Below are 12,117 nucleotides of genomic sequence, written 5' to 3'. Positions count from 1 at the left end.
ATTTTCCGGCGTATAAGACGAATTTTTATACTAAAAAACATCCCCCAAAAATCGGGGGTCGTCTTATACGCCGGGTATAAACATACAGGCAGTCCCCGACTTGCAGGTACGAACGGGTCTTTTCTTGCCCCGGAGTACAAGCTGCTCCGTGTCTCCCTGGTCTGCAGACCAGGAAGACGCGGAGCAAAGCCACAGAGGGGCTGTCCCGCTGCCGGCGTCCTCAGAGGCTTTGCCCTCGGTGTCCCTGGTTGGCTGGAGACGGTCCCCAGCAGACCAGGGGCACCGGTAGCAAAGCTGCAGCCGCGGCGGGGTCCCGCACCTCTGAGGCTTTGCTCTGGTGGGACCCCGCCGCGGCTGCGGCTTTGCTACCGGTGCCCCTGGTCTGCTGGGGACTGTCTCCAGCAGACCAGGGACACCGGGAGCAAAGCCTCTGAGGACGCCGGCAGCGGGACAGCCGCGGCACGTCTGGGCTGTCCCGCTGCCGGCTTCCCCCAAGGCTTTGCAAAGCCACGGAGGGGCTCGGGCAGCGGGGCAGCCCAGGTGCACCTGGGCTGCCCCGCTGCCGGAGCCCCTCCGTGGCTTTGCTCCATCTTCCTGGTCTGCCAGAGCAAAGCCTCAGAGGCGCGGCACCCTGCTGCCGCTGCGGCTTTGCTCCCCGTGTCCCTGGTCTGCTTGGGGGGGGGGGGGGGCGCAGCTAGTGCACCCCCCCCCCCGCAGCAGACCAGGCTTTTGTTGTGGACCCTGGGGCAGAGCAGCTGGGGCGCTGCCGGTTGGCCTCTTAAGGGGGGGTAGTCTTATACGGCGAGTATAGGCGAAAACCTATGTTTTAACTAGAAAACTAGGGGGTCGTCTTATACGCCCAGTCGCCTTATACACCGGAAAATACGGTACATAAAAATAGTCCATATTATGCTATACAGTTGGATAGCATATGATGTTAATCAAATGATGTTGCTAATCAATCTATTTTGCTACTGTTTGTACATAATGTGAATGAAGGTATGTTTTGCAGAATTTTGAAAGAATGTACAATCGAGAGGATATCTTCAATCAGGCTAATACATATTTTCAGGAAAAGGAAATAGATTGGTCTCATTGCCTAGATATTTCCACTGATGGGGTCACATCAATGATGGGGAAATAAACTGGATTTGTAGCTCTAACAAAAAGGTTGCATCAAACATCTCTTGGTCTCTTTGCAGTATCCGTCGACAAACCCTTGTGGAAAAATGCATGTCTGAGGGACTGAAGTTCTGGACCATGAAGTGAAAATGGTGAATTTCATAAAATCACAGCCAACAAATTCCACAATATTTCACATGCTTTGTGAAGAAATGAGTAGCCTACACAATTGTCTGTTGACCCAAACCGAAGGTAGATGGCTCTCATGGGGCAAAATCATTGTGCACTTGTCTGAGCTTAGAACAGAAAAACTAGTTTTTGCAACGGCCATCCTTTCCACCTCACCAGCTGTCTGGTAAATCCTGTCTGGCTCCAAAGCCTAGTTTATTTTGCAGACCTGTTCTCAAGGAATAGTTAACTAAATTTATCTCTTCAAGGATTCAATATAACAGTTTTCAATGTGCAAAACTGAGCTGAATCCATGATAAAGAAGTTGCACTTTTGCAAAAAGTGTTTGGAAAACCATCAAAACTGTGTGTTTCAGTTCTGTTCATGATTTTCTGTCAGAACATAAACTAAAACCAATATAACTGCACACCTAAAAGGACTTTGCACAATGTTCAGGAAATACTTCCCAGCTATACTAGGTGATAATGACTTTCTCAACACAGATACTGAGCACCGAGAAAAAAAGAGAAATTGATTGAGAGCTCCTGTGATTATGAGCTGCAAAGGCATTTCAGAAATCTGTTATTGATCAACTTTTGGCTGAGTTTAAAGAAACAAGTACCCCCTTCTGACAAAAAACCTTACTACAGTTTTGTTACCATTTTCTATAAAGCATTTTCCTCGTATGCACATCTGAAAGCCAAAGCAGAAGCAGACGCAATGCTGAATCAGACCTGAGATTTCTACTTCCTCCAATAGTTCTACACTTCCAAGAGCTACGCAAATCAAAGCAAGCATGTCCATCACACTGAGACATGTAATTTTCAAGATTCCTTATGAGAAACGGAGATGGCTATTTATTTCTGTTTTTAAAACTAAATAGGTGACCGTTGTTATTTTTAAAATTATGATAAAGAACAAGTTTAAGGTTTATTGTAGTCATGCATTGTTTACTTGGTCTCCTCAAGACCTGAATGCATGCAACTCTTTGTCTGACATGATTTCTTAAATACCGTCACATCTGATACTCCCTGATGAAACACAGGAACCTTGTCTTATAATAGGCTTACTCAAAGTTCTACTAGCTACAAAAGTGAAACCTTGGAAGAGAGTTGCCATTTTCATTATGTAATAAAATTAATACTATAATACTGATAAATCATAACGAAGAATAGTGTATAATAAGCATATCAGAAAAATTATATTTCCAAGATCACTGATTTTATAATTATGATCAAATAAAGGAGAAAATCCCTGGAAATATTGGTTTGGGGGTGAGGGCACAAAATTTGACCTATTTGTGAAAGGATACCTGGGTTGTTAAAGTTTGAGAACCACTGACCTAAAAGGATCAAGTGGGCATATTTCTCACAATAAAATTTCCTACTACTGAAATGTTTTGCTGAGAGGCAGTAAGCACCAGAAAACCTAAAACCTTGCCATTTAATCCTTTTCAATATTGTGTCTATCATGAAGATTTGGAATACGGGCAGTCCCCGGGTTACGTACAAGATAGAGACTGTAGGTTTGTTCTTAAGTTGAATCTGTATGTAAGTCGGAACTGGCGTCAGCCGCTGCTGAAACTGATCAGTTTCAACCATGGCTGAATCTGGACGCCAGTTCTGACTTACATACAGATTCAACTTAAGAAACCCAGGCGTCCCCAAGTCAGCTGCTGCTGAAACTGATCAGCGGCTGATTCCAGGAAGCCTGGGGCAGAGCAACTCTGCCTCGGGCTTCCTGTAGTCAGCCGCTGGTCAGTTTCAGCAGCGGCTGACTTGGGACGCCTGGGGCAGAGCAGCTGGGGTGCTGCTGGGTTGCTCCAGTATCACGGCTCTTCGGCGCTACTGGAGCAACCCAGCAGCACCCCAGCTGCTCTGCCTCAGGTCCTGATTCAGCCGCTGCTGAAACTGACCAGCAGCAGCTGAATCAGGACTCCTGGGGCAGAGCAGCTGGGGTGCTGCCGGGTTGGTCCGGAGCGGCGCTGCGGGACCAACCCAGCAGCCCCCAGCTGCTCTACCTCAGGGGTAGACAAGAAAAGCCTGGTCTGCTGGGGGGGGGGCACTAGCTGCACGCCCCCCCCAGCAGACCAGGGAGATGGGGGTGGCCGGACGCCCAAGTCCTCCACGGCTTTGCTCCGTCTCCCTGGTCTGCTGACCTGGGAGACGCGGAGCAAAGCCGCAGAGCATGCGGGCAGCAGGACTGTCCAGGCGCGCCGCGCTGTCCCACTGCTGGCGTGCTCCGAGGCTTTGCTCCCCATCTCCCTGGGCTGCCCGGCTGCCTGAGCCCCTCTGCGGCTTTGCTCCGCGTCTTCCTGGTCTGCAGACCAGGGAGACGTGGAGCAGCTTTTCTCGCCCCGGAGTACACAGGCGGTGGGACCGCGAGGTCCCACAGTCCATGTCCTCCGGGGCGAGAAAAGCCCGGTTCGTAACTGCGGATCCGACATAAGTCGCATCCGCGTAAGTCGGGGACTGCCTGTATACTGTCTGTATTAATTCTTGGGGGTAATATGACTGTAGTTTGTAGAATAACACACCCTATATGTAATATGATTATACACACATCTGACTATACACAATGCCTGTGCTCTGAAATAATTCTATAAAATGACATTTGCATATCTATTTCCTCTCAATAATTTCTGTCAAATTTGTTCAGTTTACAATGAAAATTATTCTTTTCTTTCTAATTTTCTAACTTCTAGCTTTTCAAACTTTAACCTAAATATCATCCTTCTTGTGCAATATCTCAATTATTAAAGGATGTGAAGGACAATTTATGTTCTCAGTGATATGCCTGGAACTCTGCTGCCTTCAAATTATTGCTTCAGCAACACTAGCACAATCATATTACTGTCAGTGGTTTTGCACAGATGTGACTAATTGGAGCCTATTAAATAATTCTGTTGATCATTCACAAAAAAGCATAGAATCCACGCAGCTCATTTCCTCTTGGCTTTGTTTGCTCTGCAATGCTAAAAGGAATAAAAGGGCAGCAAAAACATATTTTTACCATTGAAGTTAGCAGATATGCTATAGAAAGTCAGCTGCTCTGATAAGTAAGAATATTCACTTTTCAAAATAGAACTCCAATTTAAGAACAAATGCATCTTCTGATGACCTTTACCATAACCTTCTGATCTAGAGGAAATAGAGGCCAAGACAAATCAAAGGGCAATTGAACTTTTGAGGAAAATCCTGCCATCTCTACCTGGTGGGAGAAGGTATGCACTCTGCAGAACTAGAGCCATGCCAGGGACTGGGACTGGGGAGCAAGCATAATTTGTGGAGCCCTTGCAAAGCATCCACAATTCCTACACACAGCACAGCACAAAGACATCCTTCTTCTCTAGGATAGAAGGAGGCTACAGATAGGCCATGTGCAATGCCTGCTTCCACCAATCCCCATGGAAAGATATTTGTACGGTAGATATTAGGGCAAGTCCTGAAGTTTCCATCCCCTTACCTCCTTGCACACAGCTAATATACTTTAGGGCTGTGTCTAGACTGGCCAGTTTTTCCGGAAAATCAGCCGCTTTTCCGGAAAAACTTGGCAGCTGTCTACACTTGCCACTTGAATTTCCGCAAAAGCACTGACTTCCTACTGTAAGAAATCAGTGCTTCTTGCAGAAATACTATGCGCTCCCATTTGGGCAAAAGTCCTTTTGCGCAAAGCTTTTGCGCAAAAGGGCCAGTGTAGACAGCCCAGATTTGTTTTCTGCAAAAAAGCCCCGATCGTGAAAATGGTGATCGGGGCTTTTTTGTGGAAAAGCGCATATAGATTGGCACGGACGCTTTTCCACAAAAAGTGCTTTTGTGGAAAAGCGTCCGTGCCAATCTAGACGCTCTGTTCCGAAAATGCTTTTAATGGAAAACTTTTCCGTTAAAAGCATTTCCGGAAAATCATGCCAGTCTAGACGTAGCCTAGCTGTATACTAGGGAGAAGATTTGGACTTAAATCACGAGTGATTACAAAGATTATTAGAAAATACATGAGTGTTATAACATTACACATTGAAGATATGACTCATAGCAATCTGCTGCTGCGATCAGGTTCCTTTTGGAGACTGGCTTTTGGCCCAGCTAAAGGAAACCAAACATTTCTGTTGTCTGAGGAGCAAGCCTTGTTGCTATGGCAGTATAGCTGTTGTGGTTATGACTTCCCTAGGAAGCCTATTCTGTTCTTAATAGGAGTGGCACGAGGAGAAAGTCCTATTCCAGACTTTTATTATGATCCCTGACCTGGAGTGTATGAGAAAGGATCATTTATTCTTTTTTTTAAAAGAGCATTTACTTACGAAGGAACCTAAATATCAAAAGTTGAGAGAAAAAAATGACAGGGAGAGATGCAACATAATCTTGAAAGCTGAAGAAGGCAGAAAGAAATTATTAGCAAATCTAGATCTTTCAATGGTTGGAAAACTTGAGTTGCCTCTGTGTTTTCACAACTCTGACACCAACATGGAAATAGTTCACGTTCATATGGGGTATGTCTACACTACCCCGCTAGTTCGAACCCCAATTGTAGTCATCCGCAATTGCAAATGAAGCCCGGGATTTGAATTTCCTGGGCTTCATTTGCATAAAGCCGGCTGGCGCCATTTTAAAATGCCGGCTAGTTCGAACCCCGTGCCGCATGTAGCCGCGCGGCACGGAGTAGCTAGTTCGGATTAGGCTTCTAATCCGAACTAGCTGTACTCCTCGTGGAATAGCAGTTTTAAAGGAGACTGTTGGGATATTTCAATCTAGACCTGTCTTGTTTTCCTTCTATTATGCATAGTTACTGCTGTGTAAAGCAGATGATTAAAAATTAAAATAAGCAATTAATTTGAAATTAATTTTCAAATCAAGAAAATCCTTTAAATGATGCCTAATTATGTCTGGTCACAGATATTTTTCCATTACTGAGAACAAATAATTCTACTTTATGGTTAGCATTTGGGATTTAAGACAAAACTGTAAAACTTAAAAGATTTAAGAATTATACTGTAGGAAGTCAGACTATAATAAGCTTTAGATCAACAGTTCATATAGCATCAAGGGATTCCTAACCGCCCAAGAGAAAGAGTTCCTAATATACTGTAACCTACAACTTTTCCCTTGAAATGTCTTAGTTCCATGAAGCAATAAAACAGTCTGGACTAAGTTACTGAAGTTCTTTGAAGTACTGGAGAGACCCATAAATAAGGCGAGTACTTTGGAGGGGGGCTCGTTTTGTGGTACACATATACAACTATTTCATAGTCATGTTGATTTGTTGCTGCCTGTAAGTCAGTTTCTCAGGAGCTATAAATCTTAATTCAAGTAAAACTAAAATGTCATCAGTGTTCATTTGATGCATTTTTACCCCACCAGGAAAAAAACAAACAAACAAACACATCATCAGCATTCACATAAGCCCTTCTATGCACTACAGCTCTGCGCTAAAATTTGGATTAATAGATTCATACAAATATTTCATACCAAGTTGTAACCATTTGGTAACAAATGTCCCATTTCATGGCCAGAAAGAGTGGTAACTGCCACTGGAGAAATAAAACTGAGTTATTGTTTCCAGTTTCAAAAGAACAGCAACAAGTATAAAAAAACTGTATGTGATCTTTGTCCTTTTCTCCCCTCAGACACCTGCACTCATCTAATGTTTCACTGAGTCCTGAAAAATAAATGCATAGCTTCAGTCTCCTAATCCATGTGGCTCCAGAGACCACTGTTACATGAGAACTTAAACTGATGATGTTGGGCGTCGTAGGGGCAGTTTAATCTTTTTTAATTCAAATCAACTGAGTCCCATGTGGCGCTAGGATGATACTCTATATGCTGCAATCAGACTGACCTAGCCTTCTTGTGCTCTAAATGATTAATGAAACTGCCTCCTAGTTTGTTTCCATGGCAATCTGAAACTTGACACTATGTAGGAATCTGCCATTCACACTGAATGAATTGAGGAGGTAGACAGGAACAAAACTCCACCGGTTTTACAGAGTATACTGAATTTTAAATCATTAGTCACCTAGTACTTAGATTGTTGACTCTTGAAAATCTGAGTGGGATAATATATCCAAGTTAATAGAGTTTTAATTGGGTAGTTTATTGATCAATTATTTAAGTAAAAGCAAAGTTAGTTGCTTTTGAGTACTACCTTGTGAATAAGCTGTGTATAAATATAGATTAATGCTAATGCATTTGTAGCTCTGTGAAATGTAGTTAATCATATCATTCAAGCTAGGCAAATGTCTTCAAATTTTGTAAAATATGCATAAATGGTAGAAAAATTTCAGGTTTTCTTCAGTCCATGAAGACCTTATAGTTCCTGCATTCATGTATTTTTAATAGTTGGTAGTGTAATTAATATTTCAAATATTGCACTGCACTGTTTTGAGGCTTTTCATGAATTCCTTTTAATGCAGTTTTCAAAAAGATAGCATTAGGTACCACTTGGGGAAACATTGAATATGTCACAGTGTTAATGGTGAGTTACTGCCAATCAGGCCTTGTCTAAACTACGAGATAAGACTGAATTTATTAAGGTTGATTCTTTAGCACTTGATTTTGTAAAGTCGAATGTGCATGTTACTGCTGTGTGCAAAAGTTTGACATAGTTTGATGTAGTGTGTCCCCAGTGGGGTCACTACCATCGACTTTGACAATGATGCACTGTGGGTAGCTATATCACAGTTCCTGCCACTCCTTTGCATTCTCGGTTATGCTCCCAGTGCCCAATGGGACCAAAACAGTGGAGCAGGTGGTTCTTGATACATGTTGCCAGCATCCATAATTCACCCATCTCTTTCCCCTTCTCCTTGCACTGCCCTCTCCCCTCCCCCCCCCGGCTTCGAAGAAATGAACAATCTTTTCTACTCCCTTTTTTCCCTGGTTGCAGATGTCATAGCTGGGCAACCATAGACCCTGTTCAGCAGCAAAGTACTATGTCAATCATACCAAACATCTTTTACCTTATGCTGCAGTATGTCCAGAGCCTAGCCAGGGCCCACTGAAGTGAGGAAGAACTTGAGGATGCCATGAACAGACACTTGTGTGAAGCTCTTGAGTTGAGCAATTGGCAGATGATCCTCTTGACCCAGTGAGATGCTGGTTCTGGTATCATGAGATAAGCACAAAATTGTGGGACCACATTGTGATACAGCTATGGAATGATCAGCAGTGGTTGCAAAACTTTCATATGCATAAGGTCACTTTTAAGGAAGTTTGCAAATTGCTTTTCCCCACCCTGAAGCACAGCAAAACCAGAATGAGACCCACTCTGACCATTGAGAAGTGAGTGGCAATAGCCCGGTGCAAGCTTGCAATGGTACACACAGCTATGGGTCAGTTGGGAATCACTTTAGAATGGGAAAATCTACAGTTGTGGCTGTTGCAATCCAAGTAGCCACGGCCATCAATATCTTTCTACTATGAAGGACAGTGACTTTGGGAAATGTGCAGGATATAGTGGAGGACTTTGTCACAATGGGTTCCCTAATTCTGGTGGAACGATAGATGGAACGCACATCCCCATCCTAGCAGCAGCGCAAGGGGATATTTCTTGATAATGTTGCAAGCACTGGTGGATCACAAGAACCTTTTCATTGACATCAATGTAGAATGGTTGGGAAAGATGCATGACGCATACATCTTTAGGAACTCTGGTCTCTTCGGAAATCTGCAAGATGGAACTTTCTTCCCGGACCAGAAAATTAATATCAGAGGCATTGAAATGTCAAAAGTAATCCATAAAGCTGTACATGGGCAGCCTGAACCCCAGTAAGGAGAGATTCAATTACAGGCTGAGCAAGTGCATAATAGTGGTAGTATGTGCTTTTGGGCATTTAAAGGGAAGGTTTCACAGTTTATTGACTAGATTAGATCTCAGCAAAAGCAATATTCCCATTGTTGTGGCAGCCTGCTGTGTGCTCCATAATATCTGTAACAGTAAAGGAGAAAATGTTATACCAGCGTGGGGAATCGAAGCACAACACCTATCCGATAATTATGAGCAATCAGACACCATGGCAATAAGGAGGGCACCTCAAGGGGCACTGTAAATCAGAGAGGCTTTGAAAAACAGCTTTGTGAATGGCCCAAGAGGGATATGACTGTAACGAATGCTGCCCTTAACGATAGGCCCCCTGCATTAAGTGTGCTTGTCTGTAACCTCTGTTAAACCTCTCCCCTCCCCATACAACAGAAGCAATAAAGATACTGTTGTTGAGAAATAATGCACTTTTATTTAGGGAACAAAAGAAAGCAAGGACGGAATTCAGAGCGGGAGCTTCGGGATGGGGGATGGGAGGCGTGTATTGCAATCCCCCTGTTCAGCACTCACACGGGTGAGAATGACACCTTTTTTTCCTGAAACACATCTCTGGGGGTTGAATGTGAGGCTGCCCTTGATTTCCCCTATGGGTTTTAGAGTGCCTAGGAGAGGAGATTATGGAACTTGGTGAGGAGGGAATGTGGTTCAGCATGGGCCAGGGAGAGGGAGTCTCTGTCCATCTGACAATCCGGTTAGTCTACCAGCTATGCCATCAGCTCTGCCTTGATCCTCAAGGTGTTCTCCTGGGTCCTCACCTCACATTTTCCGCATGCTCTGCTTTCATCTCCTGCATCAGCATTCCCCTCCACTCATTTAATTGTGCTATGTCCAAAGGGTTTGATTGCATTTGTTCATTGAACATGCCATCCTAATGACTTTTCTGCCTTCATATCTGTGTTAGCTGATGGCAGGGAGTCAGGTGGTGACCATGCGTTTGTCACCTCCCGTTTGCCAGGAGAATGCAACGTCCCCTTCCCACAGGAGCCTGCAGGCAGGAGGACCCTGCAGTCTTGGACTGGTAGCAGGGCAGGAGCTCGTACAGACACTGTGCAGCCTATGGGTGGGATGGAGAGTGGATCCAGGTGTGAGACACAGCAGCGTCTCAAACCATGCTTTGTTGGGGATAAGCAACCAGAAGTGCACTACCAGGGGTATCATCCAGGTTCCTATTCACAATATCGGTCTTCTCTGAATCTCACACCCAGAGTGATAGAGAGCAGATGCTGACTGACTGTGGCCAGAAGCCTGGAACTCATGCTGCAATGCTTTGTGCTACAATAATACCAGATCACTTACGCTGGCTTGGCATGGAAAGGTGTCCCTCCTTAGAGGACAGAAGAAGGCTGGCCTCACTAGAAACCCTGTGAGAAGGATGAAAGAGTACCTCTGTGAGAGCTTTATGGAGATGTGCTCTGTCTCCAGACATGTTAACAAACTGTTCCAGGGAATGTCCACTGTGTAGGCAGAGTGGCCATCACAGATCATACCTAGCTGCCTTAACACACTTGTAGCATGATTGAAAATGTGAACACACCAGAAGTGCCCTCCTTGGCATCAGAGCCCAGCAACGAGATGTCCTAGGAGGAGAAGATTGTCTCCAAAGTCTCTGCTCATCTGCTGACTATTCTCCTTCTCCTATTGATGCATAAGATTGTTACCTGAGGAGTCTCTTAGGAGGAATCCACAGACAGGTTGGGATACTGGTTGGGTCCCACCCTAGGGTCCTATGCAGCTGCTCATAGAAGTGACGTGTTTGCAGCAATGACTCAGACCATCCATTTGCTTCCTTTGTCTTCTGGTACACCTGCCTGTGCTCCTTTATTTTCATGTGGCACTGTTGGGTGCCTCAGCGATATTAGCAGAGATACCAGCATAGTTTTGCTTGCACAGATTCTTCTCCCCACATAGCAATCAGGTCTAGGATCTCCTGCATGCTCCAAGCTGATGCTTGTTTATGACCCTGGGCACTCATGGTCAGGTGTGCTGCTGAAGTATGCTGCCTGCTCTGAGGTCTGTTCACCACAATGGCCACACAGGAAATTGCATTCAAATTTTCCCAGGCCTTTTCTTGTGCACCTGGAGAGCAGTAGAGTTGAAAGTGCTGGCCAGAGCAGTCACACAGGTGCACTGTTGGACACCTCCCAGAGGCCAAGAACCACAACTTTCACAGCACTATATCTGCACTACCTTAATGTTGACCATGCACGGTCAAACCTACTATTACTCACAGGGCACATCTAGACTTGCTTTCACTTTTGAAAGAAGATATGCAAATTCAGTGTGAATTTGCATATCTTCTTCCGATCGCTTTTTCAAAAGTTATTCTTTTGAAAAAGAAAATAGTCTAGATGTGGGACTTTCAAGAAAAAAATCCCTTTTTTGAAAGAATCGTTCTTCTTTAAAAAATGAGGTTTATGCGGTTCTTTCAAAAAAGGCTTTTTTTCTCGAAAGAACCGTGTCTAGACTACTTTCTTTTTCAAAAGAACCTCTTTCGAAAAAGCAATTGGAAGAAGATATTCACACCGAATTTGCATATCTTCTTTCAAAGATGGAGTAAATTCAACCTCCTTGCAACTCCTTACATCTGGAGTTGGCAATACTTTGCTGGTATGGTATGTATATGTCACTGATTTATTGGACTCTGAAAATGAATAGGCAAAATTCCCGAAAAATCAAGGCAATGGGAAGTCCTCCCCAGATGTGAGTGTAATGTCACAACAAATTGTCCACAATCCAGTTAGCTGTGTGCAAATTGCTGAGGAGGGAGATATACTGATTCCACAAGTGTGGGATAGCAAGTTATACCTGTTTCCACCAGAAGGGTGAATTAGGCTGGATAACTGCCTCTTTCTCTGCGTGCATCATTAAAAATCCAAGAAGTTAAATCTGAGCTTTCAGAGGTGAAAATACATATTTTCATATCCATTGGTTAGACAATATCAGAAGAACTGAGTAAAAGTTCAAAACATGTTTATGTGGGTGAGATTGGAAGCCATGTCACATACCTGGTGTCAG

The 12,117-nt window shown here is 44.1% G+C and overlaps 1 long non-coding RNA gene across 1 annotated transcript in view; it reads right to left on the bottom strand.

Moving 5' to 3' along the window:
- Positions 1 to 12,117, bottom strand: part of LOC142828043 (uncharacterized) — a 41,211-nt gene that overhangs the window by 19,760 nt on the left and 9,334 nt on the right. Inside the window, exon 2 of the long non-coding RNA XR_012902966.1 lies at positions 8,243 to 8,384. This is a non-coding gene — a long non-coding RNA (uncharacterized LOC142828043). The remainder of the gene's footprint in view (positions 1 to 8,242; positions 8,385 to 12,117) is intronic.

Source organism: Pelodiscus sinensis, chromosome 3, assembly GCF_049634645.1.
Source record: "Pelodiscus sinensis isolate JC-2024 chromosome 3, ASM4963464v1, whole genome shotgun sequence".
In the NCBI taxonomy this organism is placed as follows: domain Eukaryota; kingdom Metazoa; phylum Chordata; order Testudines; family Trionychidae; genus Pelodiscus; species Pelodiscus sinensis.
This window is presented reverse-complemented; position numbering and strand designations above follow the sequence as displayed.